We start from the raw sequence: 14,427 nt of genomic DNA on the forward strand, positions 1-14,427 counted from the left end.
ATCATTTCAACTCCTGGATTTTGCGTCTGTACCATCCTGGTGAGTTATGTGACCAACCCATGAAATGTTGACATTATTACAATGTCCATGGGGGTGCAGATACACCAAATCATAGCAAAGCTTGCCAGCCCTCTTTTGGTTCATTGCATCCACTAATCCCTGTACCCACCCAGGCTTAGGATGTCACTAGAGCGGGGCCAGGCCTCCAGCATCGGTACTCACAGTACCTGCTGAGCTCCCCACCTCTGCAGAGGGCAAGGACTTGAGAAGCAGAAACCCGAGCTGATGAATTAAGCTACAGGAGCTGATGCGCGGAACCCTTTGCACAAGGCCGCCTTTGTTCACAAGACTTGGCTAAAGTGACTTTTCCGAATTCCAGCCTCCTTTCGGTTCACAAGGCCAGAAAAACACAAGCCAGGCTGGGAAGAGGCAAAACCCCCAGGTGGAAAACGGTTTTGTCATCTGTCCTACCGGAACCGTCTGGGGTTTTCTAAGTGTACCCTAAGATGAAGTCAGTGACTTAGTGACAAAACAAGCCAACATTGTCTGTCACCGGGACAGCTAGTGAAGGCTCCTGGGGCAACCGTCCATCCACAAAGGGGATCTTATCTACATCCAGCCTGCCGGCCTCTCCACACAAACCTGAACTCCCTCCCCTTCTTTTTCCCTCACTCATCCAGTTGAGAATGATTTTCCTCCTCTGTAAGGTTGAGCGAGTCAGAACACCATGTGGAGCATGGAGAAACATGACAGAGAGCAGCCGACGACAGAGACAACCCTACCTTTGTCCTCCGAAACCAACATTTCATATTATAAAGACGGCGGCTCCCAAGCATTCTTAGTTATAGAAATAATGTAGTGAAAGACTGGGAACGTAGCTCATAAATAGAGTATGTGCTTAGAAGTGCAAGGCCCTGAACTTCATACAGATACCACAGAGAAATAAGCAAAACATAACTAGACATGTTGATGGAGGAAGGTCATTGGCTAATAAAGAAACTGCCTTGGCCCATTTTGACAGGCCATCCCTTAGGTGGGTGGAGTAGGCAGAACAGAATGCTGGGAGGAAGAGGAAGTGAGCTCAGACGCCATAGCTCAGTTCTCAGGGGCAGATGCTATGAAGCTCCGACCCAGGATGGATGTAGACTAGAATATTCCCAGTAAGCACAGCTTGGGATGCTACACACATTAATAGAAATGGGCCAAGCAGTGATTAAAAGAATACAGTTTGTGTGTTGTTATTTCGGGGTATAAGCTAGCCAGGCGGCTGGGAGCCTGGCTGTGGGAAGAGGCCCGCAGCTCCCTCAACAACATGTTATTAATTTTTTTCCAAAACTGCCAAACCTGACAGTACTGAAATCCCCCAGTTTTCTTTCCTATTCTATTCCCTTCTTCCCTGGTTACATGTCCCTCTCCTAGAATAACTAGGGCTTTTTTTAATATTTATCATTCCAGTGTTTTGCCTAAACGTACAATTTTGAGGTCCTCTATATTTTTAAGGACACTACTTTTTTCCAAGAGAATAAGTTTTAGGAATTAACAGTAGTACTGCTCAATTACAAAAACAAAGTGTACTTGTCACATAGTATAAACACATTAATTTACATGGAATTGAAAAGAAGACCCTATCTCATTTTTCCTTGCTAATTCAACTTTGTGGTTTTGTTATTATGAGGTTTTGCCCCCTATACCCGTTGCTGTAAAAGCCTAAGGAACCCCTAAGGTGTTTATGGTTAGCAAATCGGCTGATTGTGCAGGGCTCTCATCCAGGCCTTATTAATCTTCTGAGACAGGTACTGTTATCTCTTTCCACCACACCAAAGAAGGGAAGATGCTATTAGAGAGAGTGATTTGTTTATGTTGCCAGCAAGAGGCAGAAATACAACCTTCAGTCATATCTTCAGGTCCCAAACTCAAGTATCTAACCATGATAGGCCATAAGGAACTAAGCCATTAGGTGATGTGAAGGTTTCAAATACATCCTGTAGCTAGGCCCATGCCTGTAATCTCAGAACTTGGAAGGTTGAAGTAGGACCGATACTGTGTTCAAGGTCATCCTGGGGTACATAGTGAAATCCTGTTCAAAATAATAAATATAAGAGAGGGAGGTGCCCTGCAAATTCACAAGGATTACAGCTAAGATATTGGGTTCAGTGATTCTTTTCTAACAACAAAATCAACCGAAATTGATGCTAATTCTTCCAAGATAAGAACACTTCAAAGGCCCTAGCCTACTTCTATGTTGCTGCCATTGAACCCTGACCAAAACCAAGTAGGGGAAGAAAGGGTTTGCTTTATTTTAGCTCACACTCTATGATCTATCACCGAGAGAAGCCAAGGCAGGAACCTGGAGGCAGGAACTTACCAGAGACCCCAGGAGGATGCTCCTTGTTGGCTTGCTGCTGCTCAGCTAACTAGCTTCCTTATAAAAACCCAGGGCTTAGGACAACACTACCTACCCACAGAGGCCAGCCCCTGCATCAGCGAGCCATCAAGAAGATGCCCACAGACATGCCCATAGAACAGTCTGATGGAGGCTCCCAGGTATGTCAAGCTGACAGTTTGAAAACAGCCTCACAAAAAGGAAACATTGCTTAATGGATTCCCTCTCGGTTCAGCATTAGCTAATCCAGCTACCCAGTTGTAGGGAAGCCCAGGTTGAAATGTTCCAGCCATAGATATGCGCTGTGATCCCAACATTTGTGTACCCCATGTACATAAGTGAAAATCTTTAAGTGGTGATTCCGGGAGGTGACCCATTGGGATTCTCGCTGTCCTGGGATTCCTGTCTTTATGTAAGAAGCATCAGAGCTAGCTCACAGCAGACACCAAGTGAGAATACAGCCAAGAAGTCAGCTGTCTGCAACTGGAAGAGGGCCCTCCCTAGACACCAAATCTGGGTCACAATTCTTAGCTGTGAGAACTGTATTTCTGTTATTTGTAAGATATGTTGTCGTCAATGGCATTTTCTTAGAATGACTCAAAAGGATTGACAGCAGAAGACATGAACATAGATCTTTGAGTCTCACAGGGGAAGCCTGTAAAATCAGTGCCGTGCAAGCGTGATGTCCTGAGTTCAATCCCCAGAACCTACAAAAAAAAAATCATGTGGTGGCGGCACATTTTTAATTCTAGGACTGGGAAAGCAGAGACAGGGGTTCCTCAGGTTTACTAGCCAGCTAGTCTACTTGGTGAGCTCCGGGCCAGTAAGAGACCATGTCTCAAAAAAAAAAAAAAAAAAAAAAAAAAAAAAAAAAACCAAGGCCGAGAGCACCCGAAGAACACTCAAGGTTGACCTCACACACGGACACACATAGAACTTTAGCTCCAACTAGATTTAGAAGAGCCAGGGCTACTATTCACTGAAGGAAGGCAACTAAAAGGCATGTTGAACTTCAGCTAAGTCAGCCTTCTTCAGAAACCAAAAGGAAACCGAGGCTCAGAAAGCATGCCTAACTTGCAAGCTATCACTGCTAACTGTTAAAAAACTGCTGGAGCCCACCGTCAGGAGCAGAGCTCTTTTAAATGGGCTATGGGCCTGTTTGTGTGTGCACAATGAGATGCAGCTGGGTTGCACCTACCAAAAGTCGGGATGCTTCTAAAATAGGTGCTTTTTTAACCTTATTTTACATTTTACAAAACATTCCACATCCCAGAGGGCCTATGTAATGTCCATATTATACCTAGAACTCTGTATAAATTCATGTGCATGTCACAGACTACGTAAGTCTATTTATTTTATGTGTATGGGTATATTGTCTGCATGTATGTCATGAATCACATGTGCACCTGTGTCCTCAGAGGCCAGAAGAGAGCATTAGATTCCCTGGAACTGGAGTTACAGATGGTTGAGAGTAGCCTTGTGAGTGCTAGGAATCCAACCCAAGTCCTCTGGAAAAGCAGCCAGTGCTCTTAACCACTGAGTCGTCTCTCTGGGCCCCTATGTTGACTTATTTTGTTACTATTACATCATTTTTTATTAATTGTTAGTGTTTATGTGAGTTCACAATTGCCACAAAACCCATTCAGAGGTCAGAGGACAAGTATCAGGAGTTAGTTCCCTCCTTCAACAAAGTGGGTACTGGGCATTGAACTCGGGTCATAAGGCTTGGCAGCAAGTGCCTTTACCCAGAGTCATCTCACTAGAGTGCATAAATTCCTGATCATTAAAAATTATTAACTTAAAAGAATATCAGAAGTAACCAGTAGTTATTAAAGTTCTGTTTCAAAGCACAGCTAATGTGGGATTTTTGTTTCTGTTGCTATTGCTTCTGTTTGGCGTCTTGTTGTGTTTGTGAGACAGACTCACTGTATAGTCCAGGCTGACATCAAATGCACTATCTTGGCTTCAGTTCTATTGCTGTGAGAAAAACCCTGACCAAAAGCAACACAGTGGAGAAAGGGCTTATTTGTGGTCACGGTTCCAGGTCACAGCCCATTATTCTGAGGAAGTCAAGCTGACAGGTGCTTAAAGCTGCTGGTCACATGACAACCACTGCCAAGAGCAAAGAAATGAAGGCTTGTGCTCAGCTACTTTTCTCTGTTATTCTTATATAGTCGAGGGTCTACAATCAGGTAATGGTGATTGAAGCCCAATTCCAGGTTGGGTCTCCTACATCAATTAAGGCAATCAAGAAAAGCCCCAACAGACATCCACAGACCTGCTTGACCTAGACAAATCCCTCGCAGAAACTTTTCCCCCAGTGATTCTAGGGTGTGTCACCTCGGCAAAACAAACACAACTTGCAATCCACTTGCCTCTGCCTCCCACGAACCGAGATTACAGGTGTGTGGCACAATGCCTAAACACATTTCTTTACTTTTGGCATTTTTATTTGTATTCCCATGACCAAAACTATCCATGGAAAGACAGTCAGGAAACCACCTAACACCAGTACCAAACACATACACAAAATGGGAAGATAGCACCTTTAACTAAGAAAACAAAATATTGGGAATAATAATCACTTGTCAAACATCTTAAATGCTATATACAAAAAAAAAGAAAAGCCTCCATGCCCAATCTACATAATTAAGTCTGCCTACAAAGTTGCAGGCGTGTGGCATGGACTCTCTCCACTATCTGTGTTTCCCTCTGAGACTCCTCTATTTCATCCAAGAGATGTGGTGTGTGACCTGGGAAAAGCAATACAGGCATCTTCAGGGACACAGTACAGGAGATTCTCATGGCCTGCTCTAGACCACTGAGTATTCATGTATGAGACACACAAATTCCTTTATTCGTCTTGATGTTGTGGAAACCTGTGCCTCAGGGTCTAGAACTTAGAGCCACTATCTTTGAATAGAAGATGTGAGACACCGAAGTCCTATTGATACCGAGCGCACCTGAAGCTAGGGCGACCCCTGCACCCATGTGTTAAACAAGCCTTAAACCTGCTTGTTGGTTTGCTTAGTTTTTTTTTAAATATTTATTTATTTATTTATTATGTATACAATATTCTGTCTGTGTGTATGCCTACAGGCCAGAAGAGGGCACCAGACCTCATGACAGATGGTTGTGAGCCACCATGTGGTTGCTGGGAATTGAACTCAGGACCTTTGGAAGAGCAGGCAATGCTCTTAACCGCTGAGCCATCTCTCCAGCCCCCATGGTTTGCTTAGTTTTGTTTAAGTCGCAGGGAAACGTGTTTTCTACCTATTGCAGCCAGAGACCTAACTAATGAGATATTTCACCATAGCAGAATGTGGAGAGCCCACCTGGCAGTCATGAGCCCTCTCTGCCTGGCTTCAATTCTGACTCACACATAACCCGTTTTTTAACTGGATCTCTTTGAGTTCAAAAATAAGAGTATTTTTACTTGAGCAGCAACAACAACAACAAATGAACTTCCTTCACGCCTTACTGAAAAGTATCCCCCACACCATTTGTAGGGACTTTTAAGCAAAGCAAAACCGAACACCTTATCTTCAGCTTTAAAATTTCCTTAGCTGTCTTTAAATGTCTAGCAAATCTATGATACTGTTTTAACACATTTTATGAAACAGTACAAATCTGTTCCAGCCACATAAATGGCTTATAAGGCAAACTTCTCTAGTCCACACGCTTACAAAAGAGAACCTTGGAGTGAAGAAACATAGACATAACTTTTCTCTAAGTGGATAGTGAGATGGCTCAATGTGTAATGTACCCACTGCCAAATATGATGGCCTAAATGTATTTTTAAGAAATAATAAATGAAATAAAATGGAATTTTTGAGTGGGGGAACAGGTTTCACTGTGCAATCTTGGCTGTCCTAGAATTTGCTCTGTAGACCAGGCTGGTCTTGAACTCACAGAGATCTACCTGCCTCTGCCTCCCAGGAGCTGAGATTAAAGGTGTGCATTACCACTACTAGATTTATTTTTATTTTATGCATATGAGTGTTTTGCTTGTGTGTATCTTATGTGTACTAGGTGTTTGAAGACCGGAGGCCAGAAGAGGGCGCTGGATCCTCTGGAACTAAAATTACAGATGGCTGTGAGCCATGCAGGCGCTGCGAATCAAATCCAGTTCCCCCAGAAGAGCAATCAGTGCTCTTAACCACTGTGCCAAAAGACAGTTTTTCAAAAGTGGATGGGTTTGTGCCCTACACTTTACTAACATCTCTACCTCCTTCTCTCTTGTGACTTCCACAACTAAAGCTTCCGTAGACATCGCGCTTCCGTAAAAACAACACTCCCCAACCCATTCCTCTACATTTTCTAAAACTATGTATTTGCAAATAATTTAATGATTTCTAAAATATTCCCTTTGTATCTATTTTTGTTTGTTTGATGTGATTTTTTCCCTGTGAGTCACCTTTTTTTTTTTGAGCATGAGTTCCAATAGAATAATAAGAACTAGTGAGATGCAAATCCACATCTTTGGATTCTAGGGCCTCCATCCCATACAGGGACACCCAGCATTGCTGCTCGCTCACTGACATTCTCCGGCCCCATAAAAAGAGCTTAGGGCCTCCTTACTGGTGACACACAAGACACTGATTGTTCCGACCCCTACTGCTCCACCCACCTTATTACCACAGACCAAGACAGGGAATGGCTACGTGAAATGCTACTTATTTTTAAAAATGTATATGTACCCCTCCATCCAAGAGCTTTTAGAGTATATGGAGTAGAGATAAGTGAAGTGTGTGCTCTTTGGGTATGAGATGTTGAAATGCTGTTTTAAGATGAAATTGGATTGAACGCGGTCTACTAGCCAGACCTCATGGTAAAGACTGTCTCACCGGCTCACGCTGTCTACAGACTGCAAACCACAGGACACCAGGCTCTAGGCGGAAATTAAAATGCAATACCTAAACTTGCTCTCCTTTGGGAAGGAAAGGGGTGACTAACTAGTTGATGGCGGTCCTCTAGAATCCAGAGGCAGCGGGAAACCCCTGCCTGACCCAGATGCCAAAAGGCCAGAGACTGGCCAGGACGGGCCTCTAAGGTTAGCTCTGGCTGTTGTCTCCACAACTTTGTGCCTTCTCTGAATAAAAGGAAGAAAAAAGAACGCAAGAAAGGAAAGAGGGAGAGGAAATATAGGAAGAAGGGAAGGCAGAAGGGCGGGCCTAGCGGCAAATGAGAAGTTCTCTGGAGCCCTTCACTCAGCATTAGGCAAATCCTCCCTAAGTCTCTGAATCCATTCATCTCTAATTATAAATTTAAATAACGTTGAAAGCCCACCGAATCCTGACGGAAAGGCGCTGACTGCACTTCTCATCAAGTCTTGCTGGGAGATGAAAGGCCAAGTGAATAACCTCTGACAGTAATGTCCAGACAGCAACAAGCATTCAAACCGGCAAAGGCCTGGGGAAGGGGTCTTCAAACTCCATCCTGCACCTCGCTGCCTGTCACAGCGATGCTTGAGGACCACGGCGCCCTGGCACTGCCAAAATCTGAGGGTTCAAACGAGATCTGCTGGAAAGCTAAGATTTTAAAGAAGTTTGGCCCTCTCTCATTTCTTCGTTAAGGCCATCAGGATTACACAGGGGTGTGGGAGTGGGGAGGGTGCCCTGCAAGGTCAGGCCTGCCCCGGGATCCCCAGGCCACCCAGAAGGTGTCCTTCCCGGAAGTTGGAAATCCTCTCCTTCCCTCGCCACTGGCTTCCAAGCACCACCAAGTAGGTAGTTCAGAAGCTCTGCAACTAGCCAGTTCCACGGCCCCTCCCTCCCAACAAGGTATACAAAGGGAAACAAACAAAAGGGCACTTTGGTCATTTTTTTAAGGCACTCAGGAGACATTACCAAGCCCCACATTTCTGGCGGGTTTTTTGTTTTGTTTTGTTCTATCTTCAGCAATCAGGGAGCTTAACGTGACCTACCTGGGCAATGAGAGTCACTCAACTCTCCTAGGGCGTAAGGATGCTCAATCGAAAGGCCTGGTTTAAAATAAAACAAGTTGGCTAGGAAGATGACTCGGTAGCCGAAGGGACTTCTACAACAAACACCCGATAGCCATGTGAAGGCAGGAGAAAACCAACCTCACAAAGCTTTTCTCTGACCTTCTCATGTGTCCTACGGCATGCACACACATGGACGCACACATAAATAAATATAGTAAGTATAGCTTGGAAAAGTCAATACCTTCTTTTTCGGTAATTCAGAGTCACATTCAAAAGGAATAGACGAAGACATTTTTCTGGCAGTTCTTGGGGATTGAACCCAGGGCCTTGTGCATCCAAGGCAAGCAATCTACGCTGAGCTACAGCCCAGCTCATTGTAACTTATTTTTTTAGTCTGAAAACTCCTTTTCTCCCCCCAAAAGTAAAGAGTACTGGCAGAAACAATAGAAACAACTATTATTAATTAATAATTTTCATGGAACCAAAATACTACAGCTGACCTACGTAGTTTTTCTCCCACTGTATATTGTGAAATGACTTCTGCCCTATTATTTCATATATGCTCAGTAAAACTTTGCAAATATTGGAGCACTGCCAATGTCTGCTACATTTTTTTATGACAGAAAAATAGGAATACTACTACTCAAGTATTACCCAATAGGCACTGATTGCTGGGTTGACATTTTCATTTATATTTGCAAAGTACTTGTAAATTTAAGAAAAACGTTCATGAAATAATGGTATGTGGGAAAAAAATAAGACACAATACTCCACTAATTATGTAATACAGCATTTTATAGAATAATGGTCACCACGCTAGCAAAGTGCTTTAATTTCTACTCAAGTTATAAATACATAATATATTTTTATATAAATGCATATTACATGAATTTATAAATATTTAAAATGTTAAGGCCTCTTCTGATTTTTTAACATTTTGCACAATTTTATAATAAACGCTGTCTCTGCATCTAATGTGACTGTGAAATAGTTCTCTATTCATCTGTTAATGTGAATTTTCCAAAATCAATTTCCAAAAAAAATCTAATCCTGTCAGATTGCATCATTTTTTTATACTTTATTGAATTTTCTCTGTTCACTTGCTTATGATTAGAATTTTTACACGTGTGTCCCTCAGGAAGATTGGCTTGTAATTTTTATTTTCCATATTACCATCTTCTCTTGACTTCCTCAAGAAAGCCTCTCATTTCGTCGAACCTCTGCTAGCCAGGAAGCCACCTATTCTCTTGTTAAAGTTTAACAGGCACTTATCAAAGTCTAGATAATCAGTATCTTTAATCTCTTCTCCAACTGTTCAAGAACCTTAGAACATATTAACTGCGTTTGCTTTTCCAACTCATGTCTCCATTCCGGCTGAAGTTATGGTGTCATTTTGTGCAGCTGGCAACTTCTTTTACTCATGAGTTCTCCTCTCTTTCCATCTCCATTACTTCTCTCTTCCTCCACTTTCCAGAAGGCTTCTCTTCTGTCTCTATTATACAGGTTTAGAGTAAGGCCATTTTCATGCAAGTGTGTAATACACTTTGAGGCTATCCACTGTGTTCTACAGCCTGCCCCCATCTCTTCTGCCCCCTCCCACTCTTCCTCTGCCCCCTCCCATTCTTCCTCTCGCCCCTCTCCCCTCCACTCTCCTCTTCTCCTCTCCCATCCTTTCCCTCTTCTCTCCCCTCCACTCTTCTTCTTCTCCCCTCCACTCTTCCCCTCTTTTCTCTCCTCCTACTCTTCCCTTGTCCCCTCCACTCTTCCTCTCTCCCTTCCCTGTCCCATTAGTCTTCTTTGTTCCCCTAAGCAATTTTGTTCCTGCTTTCTTGTGACCTGTACATATATGACTTTGGGCACCTATGTATGAACCTTCTTTAGTGATGAACTGTGGAACACACTCTAGCTTTCTGTAAGCCTGAGAGGTTTGTATTCTGTCCTTTTTTTTTTTAAAGGTTATTTTGAATACAAACAGGATCCTAAGCTGGCAGTTTATTTCTCAAAATGCAAGAAGCACAACATCTTCCCACCTTCTAGATGGATCCCAATACTACATCTCATGCCTTTGCAGATAAGCGGCCTCATATCTCTGGCTCTGCAGAAAGATCCCCCTTCATTTTTCATGTTCGGCAATTTAATTATATTTCATCTGGCTTTTTCCTCTAGTTATCCAATTAGGATTCATGGCTTCAAGACTCTTATTCCTTATCTCTTTTTCCTCTTTAAATGTTGCCTGTTTTCCTCTCTTCTTATTCTCAAATCTAAATCAAAATTTTCTTCAGATTGGCTAATTTCCATTTTCAACCTGAATTACTCTGTTGCTAAACCCACACTGATTTATATTATTCTGATTTCAAGTTTCATAGTGTTTTTTTTTTTTCTAATCATCAGGGTCTTTTAGTTTCTTGTCTTCAGTTCACGGGGTGGGGGGAGGTAGGGAGTCTATGAAAAGTGCATAGTTTTCTAATTTCAATAGTGAGAATTCTCTGAAGTCAAAGATAATAAATCTATTATTGTCCAGATTGATCTTCTACTGTTGCAGAATATTTGCTTAACTATGCAAATACATGTTGCATTTGTATAATTACGTAAAGACATACTGCTGTTTTACCTTGCCTTCCTAAGACACCTGATAGGTCTATAAATATCTGAATAGCCAATAGCAAGAGAGGAGGTATAGGACTTCCCATTAGCTCAGTTTTCTCTAGAGAACACAAGGTATTCCCGAGAGGTGGAGTGGTGGTGATGGTAGGGGTTGGTCATTTGGTGGGTTATGGATGTTTGTCATCATTTAGTGAGGATATAGAATATAGGATAAAAAGACAAATACTCATCTCAAATACTTTACACTGGTATGGACTTTTGTCTATTGATGAAAATGTAAGGCTATTTTGTTATATCATATATATGTTTCTAGTCTTATTTAAGGTATTAGATCTAAGCAACTCAATTCAAAATGTAGGATAAAGCTCTAGTACTTGAAATGTATTATTACAAACAGTTTAGGATAATTATTATGAAATGTAGATTAGCTGGGCGGTGGTGGCACATGCCTTTAATCCCAGCACTCAGGAGACAGAGGCAGGCAGATCTCTGTGAGTTCGAGGCCAGCCTAATCTACAAGAGCTAGTTCCAGCACAGGCACCAAGCTACAGAAAAACCCTGCCTCACATACCAGAATGCAGATTTAAAAAAAAATGGGTTAGTTTAAATTAGAAGAGCTAATTAGGGAACAAGCCTAAGCTAAGGCTGAGCATTCATAATTAATAATAAGTCTCCATGTCATTATTTGGGACTGGCAGTGGAAAAGAAAGTCCTACTACAGTAGGCACACAAGTGACTTGATATTAAGACTACATCAAAAACTAATACCCAAAGCAATGGTGTCTGGTAATTAGATTTTGAAATTCTCAGTGGACATTACTTTTTAACTCTAGATCAATATTGACATATTCAATCGCATCTAAAGTCCCTAATAACATACAAATCCTATACTTATCTGTAGTTCTAGCATCCAAAGATCCCTTGATTCACACCAGTTACCTTTAAACTAATCATTTGAGGGCTGGAGAGATGGCCAGTGGGTAAAAGCATGCACTTCACCAGCATAAGAACCTGAGTTTGGATCACAACACCAATGTAAAAAGTCAAGTATGTCCATACCCGCCTATTCCCCAAGCAGTGGCTGAGCAAGATAAGCCAGGAGGGTCCCTGGAATATGCCAGCTGCCAGCCTAGTTCCAGGTTCCCAGTGGCTCTGTCTCAAGAGATTAAGGTGGAGAGAGGTAGATCAGGACACTCAGTGTCCTTCTCTGGCCTCCATAAATGTACCTAAACCTCACATACATATATCCACACAGAAATTAAATAAATAAACCAATGCTTTCCAACCTATTCCTTCATGCACAAGTGATGTGAGATTCCCCTCTGTATGCTGGAAATATGTTTCATTGCCGTTGGTAATAAAAAAAGCTACTTTCAGCCAATGGCTAAACGGAGTAAAGCCAGGCAGGAACTCCAAACAGAAATATAGAGAGAAATTAGGCAGAGTGAAGGAGATTCCATGTAACCACAGGAGGAGACAGACCCCGGAACCTTGTTGGTAAACCATGAGCCTCATGGTGATGCACAGATTAGAAATGAGTTGATTTCAGATATAAGAGCTAGCTAGAAAAACGCTTAAACTGCTGGCCAGTATTGTAATTAATACAGCTTCTGTGTGATTATTTGGGTCTGGGCTGGGAACAAACATAGGCAGCCTCTGCCTGCACATAAGGGTGCCTAATATTACATCTTGAAAAAGGTATCACCCTTCCCCCCCCCCCCCGCCAGAGAACAGATACCTCAGATTCCCCCAGGTCATCACCAGTGAGTAAATGGAGTTTATCATCTGGGAGCATTAGATTCTCCTGGTGGCCTGCTTCCCTACAGTTCAGCCTGAAATGAATTCAGCTCCAGCAAGAGAAAGCCTTGCTCTGGAAATTAAACTTCCAGTCAAAGGCATCTCCCCTCCTTCAAAACGAGGCAGCAGAATGAGTGAAAGAAGGACTTCTCCTGTTTGTTCCCCGCTTATTCACGAATCAGACAATTCGCCTATATACACTGGAGTCCAAGGGTGGACACTGCAGATGATGCTGAAGGGGTGGGGAGTAGCCTGAACTCAATCCCAGTTATTGAGGTGCTAACGGTATAGATTAAAGAATAGGTTACAAAAACTGAAGATGTAAAACTTGCACATGAAAGGGCAACATACATGACAGATGGAAAATGGAGCAGATAAAAAGGAATGATGAAAGAAAACAAAGGCAGGAGGAAATGATGTCCTGGAGGGGGGAAGGTTACACTCAGATATCAAAAGATCACTAAGTTTAAATGGGGTAAAACAAGATTGCATTAGGACAGATGTTTTAGAACAAAGAAATAATGACTACCTTAAAACCAATTGTCAGTTATCAATTTAAAAAGTCATCTTGGTCCATTCTCTGTTGCTATAACATATAACTTGAGTCTCAACCATCTATAAAGAATAAAAGTTAAAAAGCTGGGCATGGTGGCACATACCTACCATCCTAGCACTTCGGGGTGGGGGGAGGGGGAAGCAGGAGGGTCAGCAGTTCAAGATCACCACCAGCAAGTTTGAGGCCAGCCTGGAATACATGAAAGAAGACAAAATCAAAGAAGGAAAGATTCTCGGTGGGAAGGAGGGAAGAGAGGGTAGGAGGGAGGGGAAGAAGGGAGGTAGTGAGCCAGGAAGAAAGGTGGGTCAGTTTATTTGGGCTCCAGGTTCTAGAAACTGGTATGTCTAAAAGCAGAGCACCATTGAAGGCTCCAACTGCTTTACCCCAGAGAGAAAACCAAAGGACAAGTTGGCACACGCAAAAGACACAAAGCAAGGAGAGCGGGCTGGCTTTATAACCATCTACTCTTACAGTAACCGCCCTAGTCCCACGAGACTACAGCAAGAACTTGGTCCCACAAGAATGATACTAATCTCTTAATAATCTAATTACCTCTTAAAAGTCTGGCTTGAAACATTGCCACGACAATCAAATTTCAGTCTGAGTTGTGAGTCAATGGACAAACCACATCCAGGCCATACCAATTATCAAGGCATAGTCTTAGTATGCTGATTAAATACAATATGATATAATAAAGAACATGTAAAGAAATTAGCTGGATAGGGGTGTGGCTCAGCTGTGCAGTGCTTGTCTATGGAGCACAAATCCCTTGGGTCTAATCCCCAACACAGCAAAAGAGAAAAAGAAAAAAAATCATCAACAATATACAAAAAAATAGTAAATAGGAGAAAAGCAAGGTTCATCTGCACAATCTCATTTACCAGGTTCACGAAACCTTAAATTGTCATGAGGAGTCACAGCAGAGCTGGGCGACTGTAGAGAGAACATCACATGTGATGCGCTTCCTATAGGAATACAACTCGCTCAGACTCTAGAGAGACCAACTGACCAATCCTTACCAAAGTTACAAATGTGCTTGTCCAGTTAGAGGGACGACGGCCGTGAGGAAAGATCACGAGAAACAACTTAGGCAGGAAAGGTGTGTTTGGCTTACATTGAGGGAAGCCAGGGCAGGAATTA

The 14,427-nt window shown here is 42.5% G+C and overlaps 1 protein-coding gene across 1 annotated transcript in view; it reads right to left on the reverse strand.

Annotated features, from left to right (window-relative positions):
- The window catches only part of Plch1 (phospholipase C eta 1), a 182,826-nt gene that overhangs the window by 156,486 nt on the left and 11,913 nt on the right, over positions 1-14,427 (reverse strand). The gene's annotated exons all lie outside the window — the stretch shown is intronic.

This window comes from Microtus pennsylvanicus, chromosome 16 (assembly GCF_037038515.1).
Source record: "Microtus pennsylvanicus isolate mMicPen1 chromosome 16, mMicPen1.hap1, whole genome shotgun sequence".
NCBI lineage: Eukaryota > Metazoa > Chordata > Mammalia > Rodentia > Cricetidae > Microtus > Microtus pennsylvanicus.